The following is a 27,083-nucleotide window of genomic DNA, read 5'->3' as shown; positions in this document are numbered from 1 at the left end:
TATCAGACCAAACAAAGCACACGGGTACACAGCAAAATCGCCACTGTTACATGAACTCAATGTTAAAATGATATTTCAGAAGGGTTCATTTAACCCTGGGGATTTCGCTGTGTATACTCACATGGGAAAACAGAATAATCGTCTACTGAGCCAACAAATACATTTGAGGTGGGGGGAGGCTTCTACTCTCAGTTACTATAATGTTTATTGCCTCTTCAAGTTAACCTGTGTCTTTTTACTTTTAGTAACTCCCTCTTGCTACACAACAGCGGAGCAGCACAGTTTGATTGCGATGGAAAAGTTGAACACAAGTGGAACAAGCTCTGCAGAGGTTTGGGGGCTTTAATTCATATTTAAATGAAGTCATCATTGAAGGTGGTTACTTCCGATTAGTTTTCATGGTTAGATTAGTTTAAAATAAACCATATTAAACAACACCGAACTACATGTTTGACACACTGTAGCCTATGATGATGATAGTGAGCAAATCCCAGCTGACAAAGAATGGAGGAAACAGAGCAGTGAGAAGAAAAGCTCAAGAAAAGATGCTGTGGCTCCATAAACTGCACCGATTGTCCACTTTTAAACTTTAAGAGACTGTAAAGGCCACTTTGTGTTAGTTTCAGTTTTATGGCCGGACTTTGATTTAAAAACAAGCAGTATCACTCCATGTTGATTACATCTCTTTCATCCTGCCTCTCTGCAGCAGATCGCAATCTTAACAGTTGGTATAAAAATCATACACACAGCGATAAAATTATTAAGCACACTCAAAGGTGGATCTCAGAGAATGTAAAATCTTAACAGTCTGATAGTGATGAGCTCGTTTTCAACAGTGGAAGGTGGTTGGGTTGCTTTAGCCAACGGCTGACACCAGCTTTTATTTTCTGAAAATAATTGCAACATTTAAAACTGTATGAACTGTACGATCCAGCCCCGGAAAGCGATTAGTCATTCTCTGGCAAAGAGAGCCGCATCCGAAAATGAAAGCGTCATCCCTACGATGAAAATTAAACATCTTTGGCCATCAATCAAAGTCTCCACTGTCATCACTGAACTGGCTGTTCTCCCCAGGGGAGACACACACACACACCAGGTACAGCACTTTATCGGCCCGGAAGACTGAGATCATCGCTGGCTGCGAGGGCTGAAAACGTCGGGTCAAATTTATAGACTGCAGTTTGGATAAACCGCTTACCTCAAAATGAATGCATGTTCAAGGCAGACCTGCAGTTTTAGAGGCAACATCTGATCTGTGATCACTTCAGGAGGAGAGAGAGAGAGACCCTTTTTGAGTAGATTCTAATTTTAGGCTATAGGGAAAATAACTGCATAACTAATTTTTTTATTAATCATTTCTCATTGCCCGGAAAAGTCACTACAGTTAGATTAGAGGAGTTGCTCCATCTGATATGATGCCAAAACCATGCACAGTAAAACATGACAGCAGCCCACGATAAATAAAAATACATCCCGATAATTCACGTACAAATCTGAGAACATTTACACACAATTTTGCTCCAGTGGACAGAATTTTCAATTGTAAATAACTATTTAGTTTGTCCAACATTGATGAGCTGTAGGTCTGTGGTTACAACTAGAGGAAGGGAGGAGAAGTAATCAGTTAAATAAATAATACTCAATGGTTGTTAGTTACGTTTACTGCATGGAACAACAGTAAAGTCGAACTTGTAACTTTGGCTTAATGCCATCAATCTACTGTAACACATGCATGTTGACATGTGTGTAGGTAAACATATCACTTGCTTCATTCTAAAAGACATGTTGCAGTGGGTTATAATCCAAATATTAATTGTTCCCTATAAAATGATTTTACCTTCACAGGCTAGGTGCTTAAGAACCTTTTAGGAGACAGGGTGAGTGAAGACGTATGAAAAATAATTATATGATGACCCACGATAGAGAGAGACAGAGACACAATCCGTATGAAGTCTTCTGTCAACCCCATCATCTGACACAGTCAACATAGATGCAGGGTTATGACAGCAGCTTTGTGATAGATCAAATTTTAAAGTAATGGTCAACACAGATTAGAAAAAATTGACACAGTAGATTGTCGAGTGCATAACATTTTGAATAACACTGCAGTGGTAATGGAAGCTCAGAAATTGAAACTTGACATTTAGTGTAATTCTAGACTGAAATCACAATAGTTTTTAATCAGCTTTAAAGCAGATCTACTGCTGCACATTAATAAATAAAATAAAAATATTTTTTAACATTTTGTTTCTATCCATTCCATTTTGCTTTACAACAGTGTCCAGCAGGATCAGAAAGCCATCATAGTTTTGCAGATCATCATCATAGAGGGATTATTAATGAGATCTGACTCTTTCCAGTGCGTATGTGACTGCTACTTTTCCATCATGGCTGGAACTAGATTTCACTGTTTTGTCAATTTCTATATTAGAGATGTGTAATATATATCATATACAATTATATCATAATTGGTGTTACCATTTGCAAACCATTACACGGAATTTGAAAAGCTTAAGGAGTCAGTTGTCCACAGTAGTGCTAACCACCCAAGGTAAAAGCACAAATAAAAAATATAAAAGACAGCTCAATTATTCTTCAAAACAAAAGTGGTTACTACAAAAAAAGGAACAAGGAAAAAGGATGACTTTACACAACAAATACTGTCACCAAATAACTACCGTGCAAAAGAGACTCTGCCAATTTAGGCACTAGAGAGTGATTGTTTCAAACTATCTTAATCTCTCAGCCCCAAGATCCACATCGCCCGACCAAAAATATTTCAAAATTTCAGTTAAATTGGATAATTCCAATTTAGGCCACCAACATTAGTGGCATAAACCACAGGTTACACATTTTGCCAATATCATCTACTTGTTATTAATAAAATCCTAGAAAATATCTAGATCTAGCATTTTTCTCAATATCACACATCCCTTATCTTCATACAATGACGTATTCTAAAAAACTGAAAACATATTTTAAAAAAAATATCTCCATACATCCATTATGTAATGTTCTGCACTGCTCTTCTGAAGCGCTTCTCATTCACACACACACATCCACACAAACACACACACCCCGATGGGGCAGCTATACTCAGCAACTAAGTTGGGGTTTAGTGTCTCGCTCAAGGACACTTCGACATGTGACTTGAGGAGCCTGTCTAGGGTTGTTGGACGAATGCTCTACCTCCTGAGTTACAGTTGCCCCGAAAATAAACTGAAATACAAAATTTACACAATTTATCGGACAAGCATTTGTGAAAAGAGGCCAACAAAGAGACTTTCACAGATAACCATTCACACCTATGAGCAATTTACACTACTCCAATACTTTGAGAAGCTCCTCTATGTAACTGCATGCTGTGGCTGGGCTGAATAGTCTCTCTACAGATGTTTGGCACAAGCAGACCACTATCCTTTCATAATCCAATACTTATCTAAATAAAGAAAAATATAAGCTTGCTTTCAATCCAAGTCTACCAGCCATATGATACTGTCCTTTTGTAAAAACATACAATCACATCGTCACGTTTAAGGCCTGTTTTTGTCTGCAGCTTTCTTATAATTCAATTTCCAAGAAATCAGAGCATCAAAGTTGTTCTTTATTGGGTGTTAAAGTGATTGTTCTGCTTCAGATATAATGGCCTTCACAAACACTGAAGATGTGCTATATTTATTATTGTTTTGCCCGTCTGTGTGCTCCCTACATTTAATAAGAAGTCTACATTTTCACAATAAACTGTCTTGAAATACTATTCTTTGTGGTAAAATACAGTAAAACTTCATAGCATGAACACATTGGATTTTATCAAATATGAAACTCTTAACAGTGATAAGGAAATTGCTGCTAAATCCTCTTATATACCATATTTTAATGTAAAAAACAACAAATAGTAAATATATAATATATATATATAGACCACTTGTAGCTGAGATATTTTACTTGCCCAGTAGTCAAACCTACATATCCGAAACAGAAAATATAGACCCATTAAAAAGATAAATAAAACATATGAGCACACCAACAACAATTATATTTTATTAATTTACAAATCACATAATCCACTTATGTCGGGTTCAGAAAAAGTATTGCATTTTATTCCTGTGACTAAGGGATTTTAGTTTTAAATCATTTGCTAAATTTGTTTTTAGATGTGAGCTTTTGCAGTAAAAGTGAATAACTAAAAGATGCAGTGTTGTATCTGACTTTTTGTTGAATTAGTACAGTGTTATACTGTAGCATAAATACTAATCACAGGTCATAATAAAACCAGAAAACTACATAAACAGAAGTACACATTAATATAACATTTGTAGTGTGACTTTATACCTTAAGTTTTAACAAGCTAATTGATACAAATATCTAAGGGGCTGGTTAAAAAAAATATGTTTTGCATCTTAGAACATTGACATGACAGACAGGAGTGTTATTCCACAGTTTTATTACATCTTGATTAAATGGAGGCCTCGCTGTGATTTTGTAAATTTAAAGAGGCAATTTTAACAGGAAAACAAAGTACATCTTGCTTAAAACAATTTGCCAATTTATTTGCGCATTTTTCATAGTTACAGACATCAGTAAAAATCAGACGGCCCCTTACTTGACACACCAACGAGTGCAGAGATACTTGCAGGCAGTTCCTGTTTTTTTGGATGGTTATTTCTACATATACAACCTACTTCATAGTGACGTTTTAACAGTAACAACATTTTCAGCCATCTGTTAAAAATGTTGATATCTCAGACTTTATGGATGTTGTTTGTAAACCTTTTCACTTTAGGTGGAGTAGATACAGATCATGTTTTGGAGAGCTGAGAGGGACCAGACAAGGTTTTCAAAGTAATAAAAAAAAGAAAATGCTCTGGACATTGACAGGTGGGGACCTGCCCACCTGTCCTGTGTCTGGTTAGTTACTAACACATCATAAAACAATGCAACACGTAAGCAAAAGAGAATTGGTTTCTTAAAAGTTTATCTAACAATTCTACACACAGTTGCTCAGTTTCCATGACAAACTACTTCAGCACATACAAAGGGGGATGAGTGTAAACTATAAACAGTCTTATGCTGATAAGCACATTGACATCAGTAGGAGGTGGCTGTTGTAGTATAGCCAACGGCAGCATGTTCAACTCTACAGCCGGCTTTTATCTCTCAAAGTTAATTACAACACTTTAAAACATTATGAACGCAAGCCAGCAGTAAACTGCTGACCTAAGGATGTTTGCCTCCCCAGGAATGAAGGCGAACACCAGTTGCTCGTTCCCTGGCAGAGAGAGAGCTCCTCATTAAGAGATCACATCAGTGGGATCACTGGTGGCAGCGCCGATCTTCCAAGACTGAAAGCAGGTTAAATTTATAGACTTAGTTTTGAGTAACCACTAAACTAAATCTTATTGCATGTTCAGGTCAGACCTGCAGTTTTTAAAAAGGACAAATGAATAGTGATAACTATTCTAATATAGGGCAAGCTGGTGTAGCCCTTGTCGCAATCATTTGTTGTTGTGTTGCCACCTAACTGCTGGTTAGTGCAACAGGGGACCGGCAAGGACAGAAGACAATGGGAGGGTGGTGGTGGTGGCGCCCAATTTAATGCAGCGCGACAGCCAGCGTCTTTTGAAAAGTGTCTGCAGCTCGACAAAAAAGGAACTAAGGGAAAGGGAGTGAAAAGTTCAGAAATCTCGTCTCAGCTTAGCATTGCTCTCCCAACACTAATCTGACAGCTGCTGCACGCCACTCAGCCGAGAAGCCTATTTCTTTCCATCCTCTCGCTTCCTCTTCATCTTCACATTCAAATTTACTTTGTGTTTCACAATTATTTACTTGCCTTCATGTTGTTTCTCTTTTGCCTTGCTCACTCACTATCTTGGGTGTCTCACGTAGGATCAATCTTGTTTCTTACTCTACTGACAAGAAAAAACATCCAGTCTTTTTTGTCAATTGGCTATGTTGTGTTAACATTTAGTTCTATAAAATAAGTCTGAATGCTTACTAACGTACATGAGATGAGTTCAAAGGCTTCCGTGAATATGAGCCTTCTGAGTGTGCCGAACCTTTTTCTGCTAAAGCATATTATGTCACCGTGTATTCTAAATAGCCCTGCATTACGTAAGTCATTGCAGTGAGTCAGACACACAGCTCATTAAACTGATTGAGAGGCTACCTAAGCTAAATGGGTTAAGCATAGCATTGCAGAACGATCACTTCATTGACAGATTGATTTTAGGGAGCGGTGCCGCTGTCTCTAGTCTGAAAATGCTGACGCAATGAAGTCATCATACTAAATCATTCTTTTTTACCTCTAATGGAAAAAGTAACTTGAGTGCATTAAGAAAAATGTTGATTAATGGTATTAATATTAATATAATTATTATTATATAACACAAATATTCCATATCTCCAACAATCTTTTCTTTCTCTTAGCTCTCAAACTATCCACTAAGGAACTGTTAACAAGATGTTGCATATTAGATCCTGGGAAGGTGGAAGTCTTTAACTATGATGTGTCATCAACGTGCCGCCTTTATAGCAGCTCGGCGATTGGAATAATCCCTTCCGTTTCTCCAATAGTCAGCTAATTGAGGACAAGGGACTGATGATTAATCATCCCATCCCAATGCACTGTTTACCTAGATGATCACTGCTGATGAGGGGTGATTAAAATTGAACTGCCACTCACATTCAGGCTTGGTGTCAAGTATTGTGAAGATGTGGTGATATGAGCTATTTTGTAATTCCCCTTGTAGCCACTCGTACTTCTTTAATATTGCCATTACTAACACAAGGAACAAACAGAACTACCCAGAGAGATGTTGACATGTTTTGCATCTACCTTGCAGCCACTTGACAAAATAACACAGCATTATGCCTAATGTATACTTCTTAATTACTATTTTAGTTTGATTCTTCTGTGTCCAAAACACCAAAAACAAATCTTGTGAAAAGTTCTCTCCTTTCAACAACGACTTACAAATGACCTTTCATCTTTTCTCCAAAATGTTCTTTCCATCTGCACATGTAAACATGTTGGCCAAAGCCACAAGTCTTAAGGAGAGTGTTGCCTAGCCCATGTTTTTGGCCATTAAGCATTTGATTAACGTCCCTGGGAACACCGCACAGGGAGGGACATGTCGCCCAAGCGGCGGGCAGCCATAATGGTTGGCTGCCGATCATATAAACAGATCAGTCATTTGCCAGACCAAACAGTGCCAAACTGTGGGTGATGCAACCTAGAGAGGGCAAAGACAGCCTGAGCTAGCTGCCTGTTCAGTTTGCACAGACTGACATTTTTAAAAATTTATGTATTTTGTCACCATTAGAAAAACACCTTAGCCATATAAACAATCAGTGCAGAGTCATTGCAGAAAGACCAGCTCCTTCATATACACACAGCCATACAAATGGAACAGACGTTCATTGTTATTTTATCCTATTGTATTTAGACACATTGGAGATATTAAATTAACACTTATGGCATTGAATTGTGCAAAACTGGAAAGAGCAAGAAGAACAAAAGAAGTGAAATCTGGCATCTCTTGGTGTATAGTCCCAACTACTGGATGCACATCAATTAAACACAGGCTCTGCCCATGAGAGTCGAAACGCCCCTCAAGCTGCATCTGACTAGAAATAAGAAGCACTAAGTGGGGGAGAAGAGTCACAACAGACAGAGAGAGAGAGAGAGGGACCAGAGGATAAGAAAATAAAAGGATGGAGAGGCCAGTTGTTGAGAAAAAGCCAGAGGGACTGTAAAGCACAAACGTTTTATATGAATATTATTTGAATATCAAATGACAGCAATTTTTTCTGCCCATCCCTCCTGGAAGTCTCACTAACACCGAGTGCTTCTGTGGAAGTCGCAGTTAGCAAAGTGAATTTTAGCTTTGCTTTAAACGGCTTGTGTGAAAATTGTCCTTCCTTTCAATTCACTTTTTGTTTTTCCTCCTCTTTGTACTCCTCACCAGCTAAGCATTATACCTCCTAATTTGTTAACACAGCTAAATGCAATTGTTGTCATTAAAATGTTACTAGAGGGCTCAAGGGTAGTAAAATATTAGAGTTTCACACCATAACAAAGATGTGGCTGGGTGTGAGTGTATTGCTACATGTGTCTGATAAAATGAGCATACATAATTTATCTGACAAGTAACACCAAGGTACAAATTTCATTAGCAGACTGAATTCACCAAATCCAGCTTAAACAAAGTTCACACTTACACTTTCCATTTAGTCTGTTATGCCATTAATGGAGTAGGCTGCTATATATTGTAGCTCACATGCAATCCTCCGTTTTACCTGTTTGATATGACCAAACTTTGAATTGATAACTGCCACATTTATCCATTTCACAAAGCTAAAAAAACTAAATATCTGACCAACAAGGCAGCCATCTTTGATTTAATCCTCATTATACACATACTGGCATCTTCCACACCAACACCATTTCAAACCATTACAAGTGAGTGTATTACTGCCACAGCATTTCGTGTGGCAGAAATGTGTCTTAAGCCTAATTTATGTGATCTGCCTCTAGGTTCGATAGCAAAGAAGAAAGTGTGATCAGCCAACAAATAAATGCAAAAGCGAGGGTTTGCAGATGCACATATTCTGTAACACATCCAGCCACACACAGGAGATGCCTACTGTATAATAACAGAAAATGAAGCTGAAAGATGAGTTGGAGTTTATTATTTGAGTGTGATACAATTTAGCACACATTTGTACAGGAAGGCAAAGGCCCATTTAGCAAACACTTCAATCCTCAAGTTTATCAGTGATTAAAACATAACCCCCACATCTTCCTATGCCACCCATTTCTCACTCAAACTGGGATCTTAAACCGTCTCCCCTGAACATTGTGGGAGCACTGGATTAAATAACATTACATTCACACTACAAAACCATGAAACCTGTTCACACAGACCATCAATTTACCACCCACTAATGCTATACAGGACTTCAAAACAAACACTGGCAGACTGTGAAGGTGTTAAGGGCCACATCCTTGGAGTGGAGTAAAAGTTGGGTTCACTGAAAGAAAACAATATTTTAATTTAAGTGATACAAAACAAGTCTTGCGAAACAACAGCGTGACAAACCGCTCAGTTTGTCACGCTGTTGTTTTATGGTTTATTAGCTTGGACTTACCACTGGCTACTTCATTAGGTCCATCTTTACAATCTAATTTACTTCAATTCAGCTCTGTCATGAATTCTACTTTTACAAAGTTAAAATGTGTGTTTACTCAATTCATAGTTCGTGGTGAAGTTGTATTGGAATGCAATAAATAACCAGGTTAATGTTTTGGCTCCCACAGGGTGGCCGAAACATGACCCCCAAGAGCTGTGATAGGCCGATGTGTCTGACAGCATTTATATAAGGCATTATGATTAAGAAATCACTGCCACGTCCAGAGCCGTGATGTAAATGTAGCAACCAGCCAGACACACACTATACAACATGTAGTACAGAGAAAGGATGAGGTACCTGGGTTAGAGGATACTAAAGAATTTTGATGTCAAGCACAAGGTATATTAGCACAAGCTAATTCTCCCACAAAAATAAATAAATAAATAAAAATAAAAAATCAACAGTATCCCAGGTCTACCCGATATTTATTAAGTACACACAATGTGTACTTCTGAAATGTTCCTGACCTCCTTTTACAAATAATGAGCAAGCAGAGTTGTTCTGAACTCCAGCATTAGGCCATAAGGCTTGAGCTAATTCAATTATAAAGCCTTCACATACCAATAGGCAACGGCTCCACAAAAGGCAGCCTACACTCCGAGACATAGTTTTCCTGTAAACAAGAAAAGACAATGTTTTCTGCCCACAGGTTATGAGATTCATGAATACTCCTTATATTTGCTCATCCGCACACACAAAAACACACACAGACACACGACCCTTTGGTCACACAGACGAACATATGAAACACATGTACAACTGGACTAAACTGACGCCTCTAGGAGCTTTAAGGTTGTGCAAGCTAGGAGACAGGCATAGAGCAGCACAAACACACACACACACACACACACACACACACACACAAACACACACCTGGGTAAGATGACCAAAGGTTCAGAGAGGAAATCAGAGGAGCGTACATAGAGATAAATGACCTTTAATTCAGCTCCGCTGGGCATATTTTATGAGCAAGATGTCCAGCCATGACATCTCTGATGAGCCACCACTGCTGAACCACCAGGTCTGAGACACTGAAAAAGCTTTCAGAACCCTGCTCGATTTTATCGTAACTTTAAATGCACTCTCAGTTAAGATCTATGAACATTTTCTTTATTTTTTTTTTTCGTCCTTTCAGCTTATCCCGTGAGTTCAGTGTCGCCCCAGCGGATCATTTGTCTGCATGTTGATTTTGGCACAGTTTTTACGCCTGATGCAATGAAAAGCTGGGGAGGGGAATAGGCTGTTGGCAATAGGCCCTTTCAGTGTCTTGCCCAAAGACACTATACATAGCCATAACCAGGAATCGAACCACTGACCCTTTGATCTGTGGACAACTGCCTTAAGATCTATAAACATATATTTCCCATAGAAAGAAGCAACCTTTAAAACTTATAAATCCAAGCCACCATCCTTTTCTTGTGGAAAAGATATTTCTAAAGCATGAGTTCCAAAACCAAACTAGCATTGAATTGAGCATTTGTGATCCAAATATTATAAATAGTTCCGTTGATGACAGCTGGATTGAACTGTTAAGTAAAGTCTTGCTGAAAAGGTTGCATGAATCGCCATTTAGTAGCTTTATCTCTTCTGCTATCAATACTACAGGAACTTAAGTAAACAGATTTCCTATTTATTACGGCTACTTTACTTCTTTCCTGGACATTTTATCTCACCAACTCCATTCATGATTAAGACGTCCGTCTATTGTGCCAAGTGCAATTTCCAGTGCAGAAGATATCTGTCTCTTAGCCTGTGTGAGAGATGGAGGACACACAGACACGGAGAACATGCTTTTAGAGACAATGGTGGAGACAACTGAAGTGAAAGTTCAAAAGTGTGTTTACTTTTCAGTAGAACAGATGCTGACAGTACAACCACAAAAGCAACAAGTCTTTATCATGTAAGGGCGGAAATATGACCATATGTCAAGACAGTCAAAGAGAGGCATTATCAACACAACATACATATATTATCTTAACATTTGTTAAGATGGAGCCTTTAATTCTGGATTGTTAATTCTGGATTTCGCAACATTTTATATAAAGTTGCTGCAGCATTGAACCCACTTCTCCCACCACTACTGCTGTTGCAGTTTGCTACTCGAGAATGTTAATTCATAAAGAGACCACATAGAAGAAGAGTAGGAAGTTAAGCCATGTCAAGTTGTTTCTATTTTTTTCATCCGAGGGAAAATAAGAAAAAGTTCCAATATAAGAGGCATTACAGTATGTAGAGTTGGAAATTCTTAACCACCGATCTCTACGCTAAAAATTGAGAAATGCATATATTATGGTGACAAGTGATCATTTAGCAAAACTTTCAGAATGATGCAGCACAGTGGAATTCTTGTGTTCAATATGACATTCTGGAAAAATATGTTTACACACGCAGAAATATATATTTTTTTAAAAACAAACCAAAAAATGTTTTAAAAAATCATTTAAAGAATTATTTTTGAGCAAATCAAAAGCTACACTGTGCTCAATAAATGCATTTGCAGACTTGCTTTAATAATCTCAGTAGCTCGGCTTTATTCTTTTGCCCTCTAATGTCTGCTCTTTGCAAACTTGCTGAACTTGTCCACAGTAACATGCTCTGCTTTCCCTGTACACACTTAGCCTGGCACAGTGTTACAAATGTGAGGATCAGTCAGAGGACAATGAAGGTTGGTTCAGATTAGCCGTTTTGTCTCTTATACATTAAACATTATTTTCAAAGAAACTGGCAGCAATACATTACTCCTTACTGCGGTTGATTAAATGTTTCTGTATCCTCCAATATGTTACTCTTAAACTCTGACACCAAACTTTCTCTTTGAAAAAGAACTGTAACATCAAACCTTCAAACCTCTCGCAAAGTCACAAAGTCTGTTCCCCTGACAGGCAGTGTTTCCTTCCCATTACAACTGAGTTTGCCATCAGTTGCTAGGGGCAGCAGAAGGTTAGATGGAGGTAATGTAGCTAAGGGGGAAACAAGCTGCTGAGAGATCAGAGTGTCAGTGACCTGGCAGGTGGGTCCTACTTAGCTTTTGTGGGGTTTCAAAGACAGCCAATCGCAATGAGCCGTCTCTTGTTACTGATTGGCTAGTTTAATGGCACATTTGCAACACTTTCCTAATAGGAGTATAGAGGCAAGTTGAGCATGCACAGAGATGAGATGTGAGGCACAAACGGTGGGAATTTGGAAGGGAGCACATCTGCAAACCTTTTCTATTTGATTAAAACATATTTATATGGATAGAAGCAAAAATAGAATTTGTTCAGTAACATTTATTGAGCACACAATGCTGTGATGTAAAAGTTTTTTCTAAATATGATTTGTCTGTTCATAACATATTTTTTTGTTTTTGTACTCGCAAGATCTTGTTCTGCACAGAGGACTGAGGAACAAAACATGGCTCTACAATACAAACGTCGTATTCGGTGCAAAATGAACATCCCACTACAGATGCTAGACAGCCAGAAAACACAGACCCTGCTTGTTAACTTTAATGTAGTGAAACTAGTGTCACCACATAGTATTACGCCGTTTCTTTCAGCTGTTTAGTCGTAGCTCTCAGCTGTCGCATTACCGTAGCAATGCATTGGTGTTGTTTCAACTAGGTGTTGTTTCTAGAACTTTAGGTGCATATCCATGTCTCCCAGAATATATACATATATATATATATATATATATATATATATATATATGTAATGTTAAGCTGTAATGATATATATATATATATATATATATATATATATATATATATATATATATATATATATATATATATATATATATATAATGATAAGCTGCTTTGAAAAATTGCATTGTGTGTTCATTGTCAATAAGAGGATGAGCAATCTGTTTCTTTCATATGCAGTCCAACACTAACATACTGAAAATAAGAAAATGAAATGGAGAGAAATCTGTCAGTAATTCTCTAACACTGTCATATTCTCATACATCCTCTAGCCATGCCATTCCTTCAGTCCATCTTGTCAGAGTCAATCATTTCAATTTCATCACACAGCTTGAACAAATGCATATTTTAAGTTCTTGACTGTGCTAAAAATAAAAATCTTGAAGTGAAAAAAAAAAAAAATTATTAAAGGCATGAAATGATTGCATGTAATTTTACATTGAACTATGCTTAGTGAGGAAAGACAGCAAGGGAGATAGATCTCTCAGCAATTTCAGGCAGCCAAGCAGCCTGTGACTAGCTCTGACAAACCCAGTGCTCTGACTCCCCAGCCTTCCCCCTCCCAGATGTCAGAGGCAAGAAAAAGGCCCAAAGGGCTGAGAAAGCCGTCCTCTGCAGTAAGCTGTAACATGCTTAGCAGTTAACACTGCACAGTAGGTAAAGGTCTCTGTCTCAAAATGTAGTCCCTCCTTTTCTTTCTCCTTCAGCCTGTGATCACTTTCTCGGCCTCTCATCCTTGACATGAAAGCTACTCTGAGTGATTTGTTCCTACTCACGTTGCGTCAAGAGGCATATTCTGTGCCCTCTTGGCATCTTGTGACTTGTTGTCTTTCTCCCTACTGGCCTTTCTCTGTCTCTCCTCTAAATAGGAATGGATGATAGCTGCATTCTGCTCACTCCTCCACATCACTTCCTGCAATGGACCACACTGCCCCCGCATGCTGCAGCTCACCATCCCATCTCTCTGTGGATACTTCCCCCTGAGTTCACAGGCTGCCTGTTTGATGCGGAGCAGGCAGTGGAGCATATGAATGAAGGATGGCATAGTTTGGCAGAGATGGGCCAAAGCAGTAGGCAGGCAGACAGATACGGAAGGAAAACCTCAACCCACTTGTGGGTATAAGTGTTACCACAGGACCTTTCTTTTCACTGACCCGTATCTGGGCTGGAATATTGTACAGGAATGGCAACAATGGCAAATAGTGAAAGTATAAGATGCTATAAGGAGATGTGGCCTAACTCGGAAGAGGCCTGGTGTTTCAGAGGTTATAATTTGGATTCATACCTACAAAATGGTAACAAAATTCCACATGAGCCCAGCTTGCAGAGTTATTTGGTTCCCCCCTAGGAAATGACTGCTAGAGGTGAATTTTTGCAGCCACCTGTTTTCCAGTATCCACAAACAAGTGCATTAGCCATTCCCAAGGCCTCGGTAAATTCATTAAAACAGCAGGGAGTGGACCACGGGGGGACAGATAACCCCACCTTCCAAATGACTGACAGCCAAGGTGAGCCAATGTCAAACCACAGGTTGCTCTCTGCACCCTCACCAACCTCGTGTCCTCTCTGTCTCTTTCTGTCTTTTTTTTAAATTTAATGTTAAACTCTTACTGTGATAAGTAGAAAGAGGAACATTTTCTCTCCCCCCCTCGTCCCACTGTTCCATTTCTTACTCCGTCTTTGCCAAATCATCTTTCCTCCTTTTCTAAAAATCACTTCCATTACGCCAACTCATTCTCTCCTCATTCCTATTTTATTGTTATCACGTCCCTTTCACCTTTACCTCATTTTTCTACTTTCTCCATTCATCCTTCTCCTTTTAATGCTTCTTACAGAGAACACTTTGCTCTTTCTGTAGTGCCGCACATGACTATTCTTCTATTTTAAACAAAAAAAAAAAAAAAAAAAAAAAACACACTTCACAAAATAGGCTTCACAGTCAATATGTATTGATTCATACATTGTGGTACCATTTCACAAAAACCCGTTTTGTTCCATTATGAATTGATAAGAATTCTCAACAACTGAGGCTCACAAAGCACTTCTGAAATCAGTTGGATCTGAAGCGGAAGAAAAGAGACAGACTGCTTTTTTTAGTACACAACACAAACATATACAGCACCTTAAATGCTCCCTGTCTTTTTCTTCTTCACACCTTTTCACCTCTCTGTCTCTCTCTCTCTCTCTCTCTCTCTCTCTCTCTCTCTCTCTCTCTCTCTCTCTGTAGCTGTGACATCCAGCAGCTGTCCCTGTGCCATAGCCATGGCCTAGCAGAACCATCTGTACTGGTGGGAAAAGCTTCAGCTGCCACACTAGTATGCTGATTTCACCCTTTAGCCTAGGTCACAGGTGGTGCCTGGGAACCTTAACACATTCATGCACAAAATGTTTAAACTCTAAAAATCCAAAATAAAATTCACGTACCCTAAAGGATGCGGTCATTCTTGCAGCAAACACTGTTTTGTGCAAAATCCAGCATAATGAATACTAAAGACAGTACCTTGATGTAATTCAATCACCTAGATGCATTTTTGCACAGTAGTCTACACACACATGTCATGGTGCTGTACTGTTTTCGCACACTGAGCACAACTGCTATGCTTATACATAAATCACTACAGTACTTCGCTGAAAATCGTACAACGATGCCATCAGACAAAATTTATGCACTTCAAAAGAGCTTACATAGATATTCTGCAGCTACCTTAAGTGCGCTAAGAGGCTTGGGCTTAATATTCCATGACCTCATCACTATATTTACACCATGACCTGACGCAAAATCAAGAGACCAAACATCAAAGGGCTCCAGTCAGCAGTCCTTGCTCTAAGCCTTGATTATACTGGTCTGAAGTCTGGCTGGAATTGAAAAAAAAACAAAAAAAAAACAATTCAAATGCAATACAAGAGTGAGGTAAGGGAGAAATGAGAAAGGTGGGGGTGAAAGTCCTGCACAGTCATCAGTAGGAGGGCTGAGGGCTGTAAATCAGACATAATCACTGGGATCTATCGCAGAAGGGCTGCAGCAGGCCATTCCCACTGGTTTTACACAAGTCTGACTGAAAAGCAGCAGCTTAAGCCGCCATCAGCCCAACACATACACATACAAACAAACGTTTGTTCTTTTCTATTGTATTTGGAAATAGGCCTGACTGGGCTGTTTCATCAGGGGCCAACCTAGACACATTAGAGGGAATTACAGGGGGAAAGAGACAGAAAGATGGTTGCAGAGAGAGACGAAAGGTTGAAACATAGTTCAAACTTGTGACGTTCAAGACTCAGATTCCCTTAACACACACACACACACACACAATCCATCATAAAAAGCCAGGGCAGCAGTCTTTCTGCCGGGAACTGTCCGGGGAGCTCTACCAACAACAAACTTGGAGTATATTTCACGACTGTTGTACACACACTTACATAGAAACACACACAGTTACAGTTCTCAGCAAGAACTGAGCTGGAAAGTGAGTTGAAGTAGGTGCTGAAAGAAGAGCTCCTCTGTGACACAGTAGTAAAAAAATGGAAGCGGAGAGTGAGCAGCAATCCAGCACCTGGAGCTACCCAAGCTCCTGAAAACCACTGGCTCCCTGAGAGACAACTGGTTTTGTTTGTAGGTGAGATGTGAGAGTGCAGGGAGACTGACCAGAGAAGAGAAACTGTCTACAATAATCACCGACTGGCTGCATTTGCACGAACGGAGTAAGCAACCGTCAGACTGTTTGCTTATACATATATTACCTATATCATGAATTTCACCCCTACTGTATGAATATAGACATTGAATAAACATTCATTTTTTGCGAAGAGACAGAATAGAATATCAGCAAAAAAAGAATAAAGCTACAGACCTATTAGACCCACCTATAGAGGGTTTCTTCTAATTTCAAGTCAAAATAAATTATTAGAAACAGTACAAACACCATTACACAAATCAAATCTGCATTAATATTATTAGGGTGTGTTCAGACTAACAATTTTAGGTATTAAATACGTCCAACTAGAAGAGTATGCACAGAAAACAAATACACAATTAGAATTAACTACGCTTGCGTGTTTCATGAATAACAAATAGTTATGGTAATTCAGTCTAAGTAATGCCGGACATTATATCAGTGAAGAGAAAACATTGTTCCTATTTCCAAAGGTAAAGAGCGCTGAAAGTAAAGTGCAGATAGTGGAGCGGCATAAATAAACGGGCATAGCAGCGCAGCATCATTAGTACACAGTGAACATACTTTACTTTCCATTAATACTGTATGGCCTATTGACTCTGAAAAAGATTTCTATTTAAAAAGTGGGTTTTATGTTCTCCAGAGAAATAGTGAAATACGAGTGCAACAGTTTACACTGGAACAATCGATGTCGGGAGTTTTGTAGCCCAATTAATAGTCTAAATTTAATTCATTATTGATATCAATGCTCAACTAACATCGACCTGCCATGTGTTAGACACCACATTTTACAGCTGGATAGAGAAAATGTTCTAAAATATTCCAAATATTGACTCAGGTTTTGTACAGGAAAACTGTGTTAATCCTGCTATTGAGCATGTGTGCTCTGTAATGCAGCACAGGTTACCAGGGTGATTTGATACTGTTAAAATGAAGGCATCTTTGCGGAAAAGGAAAGTCAGTGTTAAACCCAAGGTTAGCTGACTAACCCACTTGTCTGGCTTTGTGAGACAGGCAGACCAGTGTGGGAGAGATGAAACAATCTATGTGGGTAGAGAGCTGTCCATGGTGCTGAATTGACAGCGGCCCGCAATACAAAAGCAGCTCTAAGAGCTGTCTGTGAAGTATGAGGTGCTGCAGTGTGCCAATGGACCGTGTACACAAAGCATGTCCTTCCCTGATGGTCATTGAGTCCTTGTGGCCTATCCCACAGTGCATCTTGCACCCATTGTTTCTGGTTCAGCTGCACGCCTTTGAACCGGAGAGGCTGCAGGTGCAATGCACTAGGAATGTGCCATAAGCACCTAATGACATAAAGGAAGGTCGCTGAACTTCTCAGAGCTGCCACTCAGCATTTAGCTCTGGGTAGAAGATAGAGGACTGTACAAAGTTACTATATGATGGTAAAGGTAAGAGCTGATGCATCAATTACGCAAAGTTTTCTGAAAAGTCTTCATTTACTTCTCTCATTATGGCCTACTAAGGCTGAGGCCTAAGCCTCAGTAGACCACAATGTGGCCTCAGCCTAAACTAGGTATTTTTCAACTGTAGGGTTTTTGTGTCACAGACATAATTTAAATACTGAGCTAGTGAGACATAGCATGGTTTGCAATCCTATAAATACAATATACAGTGTACAAGTCTAGGCCTCATTTGTGTGGTTTAATATTCTGCAAAAATGACTTCTCAATAGCAATCAGTAACTATGTTAGTAAATATTAATATAGCCAAAACATTTGAGAGAATTACATATCCAACAGGGATCTCCACATTCTTAATGTATTCAGACATCATTGACAACAGAACAGTGATGTCTTCTGTTATTAATAATGGATGATTTTCAAAGTGCTTATGTGATCATTTTGCAAATCTATGAAAGCCCCTGGAAACTGTGAAAACAACTTGTGGTACTGTATGAATGCAGTTCCCGATTTTTTTTTTCCTCTTTCTTCCATGAAAAAACAAAAAAAGAATACACCAAAAATAAGATGGAGATGTTAATGCTGGGGGAGAGAACAACAACACCGACTGTCTCCTCACTGACTCGCTCCGGGCCACACAGGTGTGACTAAGTCTTATAGATTCATGGCTGATGGCAGAGCAGGGTTAGCGAGTGAATAGTGGGTTACTGGAGCAAACTGCCCGCCTTGCAGATAGCAGCATCCTTGGAGAAAATGGCTTGGCAAGGAAGAGGGCTTTCGATCAATAACGCTCTGAGGAAGTTTGATAGGGCTTTGCTAGGTTGGACTTTTCAAAACATCATCTGTGTTTTTTAGACCTAAGAAGTCAACTGGTTTCTCTCTTTTGTCCGCTCCCTTTTTACTGGTGTTCTCCATGTTGCTCTGATTCTCTGTCAGCCTGGAAGCTATTCACTGTGATAACAGCGTATCGATCTTTCCTCTTACTGTATGTTGGACAATATTACTCAACTGAAGTTCTGGTATAATATTTGCTCTGTGAACGTAAAATTGAATAGGTCTTTGGTGTGGGAAGAACAAACTGTACAGTAAATGTTTTTGGAGCTGGTTTTTTTTTTTGTGACTGAAGAAAACGTAAAGAAGTCTTGTCAAAGTCATGTGTCGTCCATTTCAGAAACCCCCCCCCCAAAAAAAAAAAATAAAAAATGAGGAGACAGACTGACAAGCCCCAGCAGTGGCAGCAATCCCTACTACATTCCCAGTGATTCGTTCAGTCAAAACAGGCACAAGCCTCTCTGCTACTAACGCCATCTGTGACATCCACATACACACACACTTCCTGTCTCCCACACTCCACAGCTTGCTGTACACCAGGGGCCATGTCAAATTGCAGAGTTATTCCAGGAACTTGCTGGGGAGTGGGAGGCACAAGTCACCATACATGCCAGTCCCTGAATACCCAGGCCATGTTGTGTGTCACACCAGCTTGGAAGAGAGGGAAAACACTGATGAATCCTGGACTGCTCCATTTGGAAATGGGAGAGTGACAGAGAAAGAGACTGACAGAGAGTGAGAGATAGACTTGGAAACCTAGTAAGTGCTAAACCCTCACAATTAGCACCACTGATAGGTAGAGTGGCTCCGATGCCAAAACCATCTGGGGTTGTTTTTTTTTCTGGGCCGTGACTTAAAACACTGCAGCTTTAGACGTCTTTACACAACTGAAACTAAACTAAGCATGTTCTAAAACACTGACTAATTTCATATACTACTGGCTATAATTATGATGTAGTTGTTTAACAACTCGACTCTACAGCTTAGCGACTGTGATATCGGTAATGTTGGGTTTGAACTGCACAGAATTCACCTGTCAATCTGTCCACGAATTTATAATTTAAAATAACCATATGAGAAAAAAAAAAATGCAACACCAGGGCATTGAAAAGGTAAAAAGTATAAAGAACGTCCAGAAGAATAAAGAAAAGCCAGCACTGCAATAGAGCAGCTAGTCAGCAAGTCTCACTAAAGCTAACTGGATGGATGGTTTGACTGAAACGGCTGGACTGAGATGGAGGGAGGGTTGGATAGTCTCAGACTCTGGGCTCTCTCTCTCTCTCTCTCTCCCTCCTCCCTCATCCCCCTTCTTGTCCTTCTGCCATCATTCTGACATATTCAGCCTTCACGTTTCACCTTCAATCCGGGAAAGCGACTGCTGAAGTGGCAGATCTGCACAAACGTGACACATGCCCCATTTGGCCCCGAGAAATAAGAAAATTGCAACTAAATAAATAAAATAGCATTTTAAAAAGTTTGGAGCAAGAAATGAAACGAAATAAAACACCTCAGCTACCAAAGATGACAGTTTTCTCCATGAAAAAGCAGGGACATAGTGGAGAAAGCAAGACACATCACAAGTATAAAGGCACAAAAAAAGCAAAATGTGATTGAATTTGAGTGCCCATTTTATTTCGATGTTTTTCCTTTGAATTACAAAATGGTGTCAGCAGTCATCACTCAATTGAGCGTCTCTATTCCTGGCTCATTACAACTGAGAGAATAGCGCTGCGTAATTGTTTGACCCTGCCTGCTCAACCTACGTCCTTGGCTGCCGAGAGCGCTCGACGTGAGAGTTGTATGGGATAAATGGTGGCTATTCCCACACTCTGCCCTGTGGTCGTCTGCAAACAGAGCGCCGGCATATCGGTGACAAGAGAAGCCTGATGAAGGTACGCTGGTTTCACAAACCCAATGCAGGCCCCAGCAGCGGCAGCAGCGCCGTTTCTAAAAGACCCCATTGTGCCCCGCCAAAGCCTTTCCCCCATCTGTGGTGAAGTGACTATTGTGGCTCGCAGAATAGCCATCCTTCTCCATTGCCTGGTGGGGAAACTTGCAGTGCCTGGGGTGAGTGCGGCCACGGTCTCAGTGGTATACAGCATCTCAATATCATGACCCCCATCAGCCCCCGAGTTCCTCCTGTCGCTGGTCCCATATTTGCTACAGCTGAGGATAATCCAGACCTTATTTCAGCCAGTGAATAGAGCACGAGCAACAGATGCATTCCAGTATTGGAAATAGCTACATTTCAGAATGAGGCAAGGGAGCATTTTTTAGCATGTGTAGCTCAAGTTTGGACATCTGGTATTGATTTAGCTGCAGGGGTGGTTCTCTGAAAATAAATTCATCCACAACAGGATAGACAAAAGGCTATTGGATTCTTGGGAGAGGAATAAACTGTGGTCGAGCACAGCATTTTTCTTAAGGGTGCTTGACCAAACAGGGTTTTTCAAGGTGTTCCAGCCTAGGAATTCTACTTGGGAAGATTTTAAAAGAAACAAATAAAATCACAGAGAAACCACAATTGTTGACATTGTGTCAGAGGAAACGTGTCTGGCTGTGTGTCTGCGATTGCATAGTAGCTACAGCCTATGTACAAATCAAGTCAGCAGATTTCTTTTTAAAGCAATAACTCTGAACTTCCATTGACCATGTTGATTGATTTAAACCTTTGCTGCATGGAAAGCAGTCTCATAATATGACTTGCTGACCACTGGATTATTTAATTAAATGAATTCTCCCAGTGTAGTTTGCATGTTATTGCTTATGCCAATGTCCAAATAGTGAGAAAGTGACCGGTGATAAAGTCCACTTCTTGCTTTTGGATGCAAATTGCTATTGTTTAGTTAGATATGCAAGTGTTATGTAAACAAATTGCATGATTATGCGAAACTCGAAATAGTGTGGATGAGTGATATCCCAAAGCATTAGGATTAGTTACTAACACCCACTCTTCAATTATGAGCATAAAACTCTTATGCAGGATTTTTTTGTGTCCCATATCCCTGTTATGCAACATGCTCTAGTTTGAAATAGGACCCTTTCACAGTTAAGCAAATGTTTGCACACTCTTATTTACTGTACTTATGATGGTAAATGGTCTGCACTTATATAGTCCTTTTCTACCTCACACACACCGATGGGGGAGCTGCTATGCAGCTGGACAACACTCGCCAGGAATAACTAAGCTAAGCTGGTGTTTATTGTCTAACTCAAGGACACTTCAGCATGTGACCGGAGGAGTCAGGGATCGAACCAACAACTGTGGGATTAGTGGACAACCGCTCTGCCTCCTGCGCCCCAAATGATGACACAAAGCCAAATGAAGCTCACAATAGCTTGGTCTAACAGGATCTGGCCACAAGTGTTTACTACGGACTAAGTAGGGGAAGCACTGTCATCAGGTTGCACGTGAACATGATACATCATCATTAACAGTGAGGTTACATTAGCTCGTTTTGCCTGGAACGTGCCCTTCCAAGTGGGGAGGTGGTGGGGAGTCCGGGGTGATATTTTTAAACCTAGGAAACTGCAGCTGCCTTTGCACTTGAGTAATTTAGGTTAAACAGCTCACTTGTGGCGGTTAAAGAGATACATCCTACACCTGATAACTTAGGTCGGTCCTGAAAAACTCTCAAACCCAGAGTTTGTGCAGATGTAGGCTGGATGACACCTGAGGGAGATGACTTGCAGGTGAAGCCAAACGAGAAGGAGATAAGGTGCAAACACGACAAAATAGCTTGATCTGTCTGTTTTATTTCTCTGTTATTAATACGCACATGTTCTTTTTAGGAGATTCCAGCTTAACTGTAGCACCTCCAGCCCATAAAAGGCAAGCAATACGATAATGCAAATATTTCACATCAGGCTCTCACTTGAGGCTACAAAGAACATCTTCATTAATTCACTTGCAGTGCCTGCATTTTGGGGGTTACTCAGATATGAAAAAAGGGGACTGGGATTACATTACTTTCAACTATTTGAGAGAGAGAGAGAGAGAGAGAGAGAGAGAAAAAAACCCTCATGCAAAATTCAGATGTACTTGCAAGCTTTGCCGAATGAATTCATGACCCAATCTTTGTGGAATACAGTAGAATGTGTGGCACAGATCCAGGGTTTTCAACACCCAAAAGTCTCTAAACTCCTTCTCAATTAGAAAGACCAAAGGCAAGTTGTTAAAAGGAGCGCAGAGCTTTCAACTGGACTGCTGCCCTCACACGACAATTTTGTGCCTTTTCCTCTGCAGCAAGAGATGCGCTAACTTTGACATCCTCAATAATAAATGTCCTGCCCGGCTGACTAATATTAGTCCTAATCTAGACGTGGATATCCTACCGCCGTGGCCACACAGGAGTTGAAGGGCGTAACTTGATCAGATCAATAGGCCATACTGTATCCCCTCTTCCCTGCTGTTCCACTACAGTACGTCTACTGCCCTTTCTCTCACATGCAGTCACTCACAGACAATGAGAGGTCCTTCACTTCATCTCTCCATCATACACTCTACCCCGTCTACTACTATGCTTAATCAAAGGAAAAAGCGATCGAGGGGTGGCAGAAAGAGCAGGCTGAGCACGTCTCTCATCATAGCCTGACAGCTAAAATGGAGGGTGTTAGGAGGAATAGGAGGAGAAAAGGGAAATCTTTCATTTTACGATTACGTTTTCTCCCCTTTTTATGCAAGTAAAAGTGTCTGCCTTCTTTGTGGCAACCCTAAGCTCCTCCAGCCTCTCTTCTCTCCCAGTCTGCAGGTGGATGGTGGGCGAGTGGACAGGAAGATGGATGAGGGCCAGGCGGTGAGCGGCAGAAGAGTGAGTTAATGAGGCAGATTGCTCTCTTTGCCGCTGTGCAAGGGATTACAGGAAGATTACCCATTCTGATTCTCTTCTCTCCCAATTTTGCTCTCTTGGTCTCTGTGGCGGTAAACCAGAGGGGTGCGGCGGGGCGGGGAGGGGCGTGGGGAGGGTGTGAGTGCCTGTGTTTTGAAAGAGGTGAGTTAAAAGACAGTGTCTTTGCTCTCTGTCAGGGGAAGATGACAGCTGCTCAAAACACTGACCTGCGATTGGCTAGAATTTCTGACTGATGCCTCTTATCTGACAGATGCTTCGAGGGCTGTGCTTGGCCTAAATATACCAAGCATAACACTGAATATGTTATTACTCGCATGGCATCCAGCTTCCTCATCAAGTATATTCTTTGAGACTAACTTAATAAAGTAGGTCTACAGATTCCACCCACAGAAACAAATGTGGTGGACACTGTCTCAATATGCATTTGAAAAGGTGTTGTTTTTGTCCGCCATTCAAATGGCATCCTGATGGTGTGTTGACCCAGAATGATGGCATTTGAGTTGAAAAGCTGGAGATTTGTATTCAGGAAAGTTGTTGGAGGCCTCATGTCAGGAGGATGAGCGAAAACAAAGAGAAGCACAAGACCTCAAATCTACTTTTTGCACTCAGCGAATAACAAACAGTGAAAAGGTCTGGAGAAATTATTCAAATTGCAGGGGAATTTGCAATTATTATAAGTCATCTCAACCCACAAAGGCAATGTTAAGCACCCTTCATCAAGTGCACTGAAAGCAGCGAGAACAAAAGGGGAATCATGTATGGGCCCATTTTCTGATGGCAGTGTCTGCTCAGTGTGTATCATTATAAAGGAGAGAAGCTATTTAGGTATTTTCAAAGCCATCGTCAAAACTAAAGTCGTTAGACTGAGCTGATGGTGGAGCCACTTTTTTGTGAGAGTTTCTTTGTGTCAATTGAGAATTAACAGCTGGATGCCAAATTGTGCTTAGGGAAAGCAATCGTGATGCTGTAATTCTTTGGCTGAATGATAATGAAGTTGTCTACACTGAAATAGACTCACACACTGACTTTTGACCCTGTGGGCAAGATTTTTTTTTTTTAGGTTCACACCTTTCTGCCTCTGAGAAAGTCACCAGCAAATGAGTCACATCGTCCATGTCTAGCACAGGAATTCACTTTGGCTCAAAAACACAACTGTCTCAGTAGAGTGAGCTCTTCCGCTTCCTGTGTGTGGATCAGCCAATCATCCTCACGGTGTTGGATCTTCCTTTGAAATGTCTTCAAGCAAGCTCATGGTAACCGGCCGGTACATCAACCTGAATTCATTAGACCTAATTACAGTATAAAACCCTTCTCACACTAACTGTGTAAGAGTCATGTCCCCTGGTAAAGGTCTCCCCACGTTGCCACACGAACAAATAACAAACAAGTGATCAGTCTTATCCAAAACGACAGCTCTCTGATGCTCCACTTTCCCTGAAAACGAAGCAAAAGTTCACATCGCTTCAGTAGAAAAGCACAGAGTGGGTGAGCCTCCCTATTGGTGCTAACAGAGATTCTCCTTATGTGGCGTCTGCTTCCCTCCTCTCTCTAGCCGCGTCCTTCTCATCCATCTTTACCTCTGCGCGGCTAAACTAGACGGCCTGATCCCGCTTTAAAGCATGCAACCCCCCCCCCCCCCCCCCCAATCAGACATATAGTCTCACAACCAGCGATCTACTGATTTGTATCTGCTACAATTTATTCTCTGACTGGGCGGTTTTATGTAGAGACACCGTTACGCACCCCAGTGGGCGTTTGGCGACACCGTGGCGCAGGAGTCGCATATAGTCGCAGTATGGTCGGCGTAATGTGGAGCTCTGGGTATAAGTGTAGTGAACGCGTGTATTTCTAACACGTTTTGGTGGTCGCATTTACTTCAGAGAAGAAGTAACGCGTGTGAGGGGCAGATCACAGCCATTCCAGCCTTTAGCGGTCAATTAACGTTATAATGCAGCTGTTCAGTAAAGAAAGTACATCCTCCGTTGGCCCAATTTTCCGTCTCATAAAGCTTTAATTTTGATCCTTTACACATCTATTCATGGTAAATAATAATAGACAAGCAATAATGTTCAGTCTGTGAAGCCAAATGCTTGAAGTGTTCTAATGGGTGAATTAATTTCTGGTATTCGGAGTGAAGGAGAAGTACGTGTACAAGTAAGTGGGCTCTGTGTGGATATTAAAATTCATGTCTTATCAGTCTCAATCAGTGCATTTCAGGCTGTTTTTTTTTTTCCTAGGCTGGAGCTGTTAAATAATAATGCGATACCTCAGGCTTAATGAGTGTCGGAACCTGTAAGAATAACCACTTGCAAGTGTGGATACTGCGTAAACACAATCACAGCGTATAGAAGCACAACAACCAAGCACACGAGATTTTATTTATTTATTCCATTTATGTATTTATTTATTTTATTTTTTTTTTTGCTGAATTCCCACACTCCCACCGTTGGCACGAGTAGCTTCAAAACATCTATGCCCATCATTTCTCCCCACGTCGGATCATCCAACGTGTCTGCTGCCGGAGCCGCAGAGAACGAACGGCAGATTTCACTCGCCTCCTAAATCTCCTCCACATATCGACCCATTACGCACAGTTTGCTGCTGGCTCTCACTCACAAGAGAACGAAACCAAAAAATTGCTCATTATTGGAATATGTTACTGCATCTTTTATTCTTTTTCTTTCCTGATATCACCTGTCATCTTTTGGAGGGCCTATGCAGACAGGGACATATCCCAACAGTCAGAAACACACACACACACACACACACACACGCATATAGTCACCATAGCAAAGAAAAGAAAAGTCCTTACTTGTGTTTTGCGGCAATCCCTCCGATATTATTCTCCTGACTTGGGGAGGTTTGTAAAAATCCCTGGATATAACCTGGATGAAGTTTTCGCCTCTGTGTTTCTTATTTTATCCAGAGCGTTGAGGAGACCAGAACGCAGGTTTTCGTCCCCCCCCCTCTCTCTCCTTCAAGACAGATGTGAACGGTCCTGGCCGAGTCGCTCCACCTGCATCCCTGCTGTCAATGGCAGGCAGAAAATACTGTTTCAGTTGTTTCCTTTCAAACTAAAAACCTTACCCTTCTATGTATTGCTGGGGGCTTTTATTGTGGAAATTCCGGTGTCGTATTTCTGGTGCATGCTTTCGTTCTAGTTCTGGGTGCATTGATTCATCTCCACCTGCATCCGCTGGAATAGGAGAGACACAGCGGCATCAGTGGCAGTGGCAGCGGCACCGCACTGAGGAGGACGCCCACTCCACGCCCCGCACCGGCTGGAGAAGGCTACTTCACCCTTGGTGAGGGAGCAGGGGGGGAGGTGCTGCCGGCTGCTATTCTTATCATGTGGTTTGCACGGGCAGACAGGTTTTTTAGAAAGACCACAATAGTCTGAGAGGATTTAAATATGATTTAATTAGGATTTAAATAT

At 40.6% G+C, this 27,083-nt stretch overlaps 1 protein-coding gene across 14 annotated transcripts in view; it reads right to left on the bottom strand.

Annotated features, from left to right (window-relative positions):
* Nucleotides 1–26,870, bottom strand: part of nrxn2b (neurexin 2b) — a 628,821-nt gene extending 601,951 nt beyond the window's left edge. For 5 of the 14 annotated variants that reach the window (XM_067524256.1, XM_067524261.1, XM_067524262.1 and 2 more), the window contains exon 1: nt 26,460–26,861. The gene's annotated coding sequence lies outside the window, so the exon portion shown is untranslated. Of the gene's footprint in view, nt 1–26,459 lie in introns of all 14 variants that reach the window. The other 9 variants (XM_067524253.1, XM_067524259.1, XM_067524258.1 and 6 more) reach the window with 5 other exon arrangements.
* Between the last annotated feature and the right edge of the window lie 213 nt (nt 26,871–27,083).

The sequence above is a fragment of the Channa argus genome, chromosome 12 (genome assembly GCF_033026475.1).
Source record: "Channa argus isolate prfri chromosome 12, Channa argus male v1.0, whole genome shotgun sequence".
Taxonomy (NCBI): domain Eukaryota; kingdom Metazoa; phylum Chordata; class Actinopteri; order Anabantiformes; family Channidae; genus Channa; species Channa argus.
The sequence above is the reverse complement of the archived record's forward strand: the minus strand, read 5'-3'. Positions and strand labels throughout refer to the sequence as shown.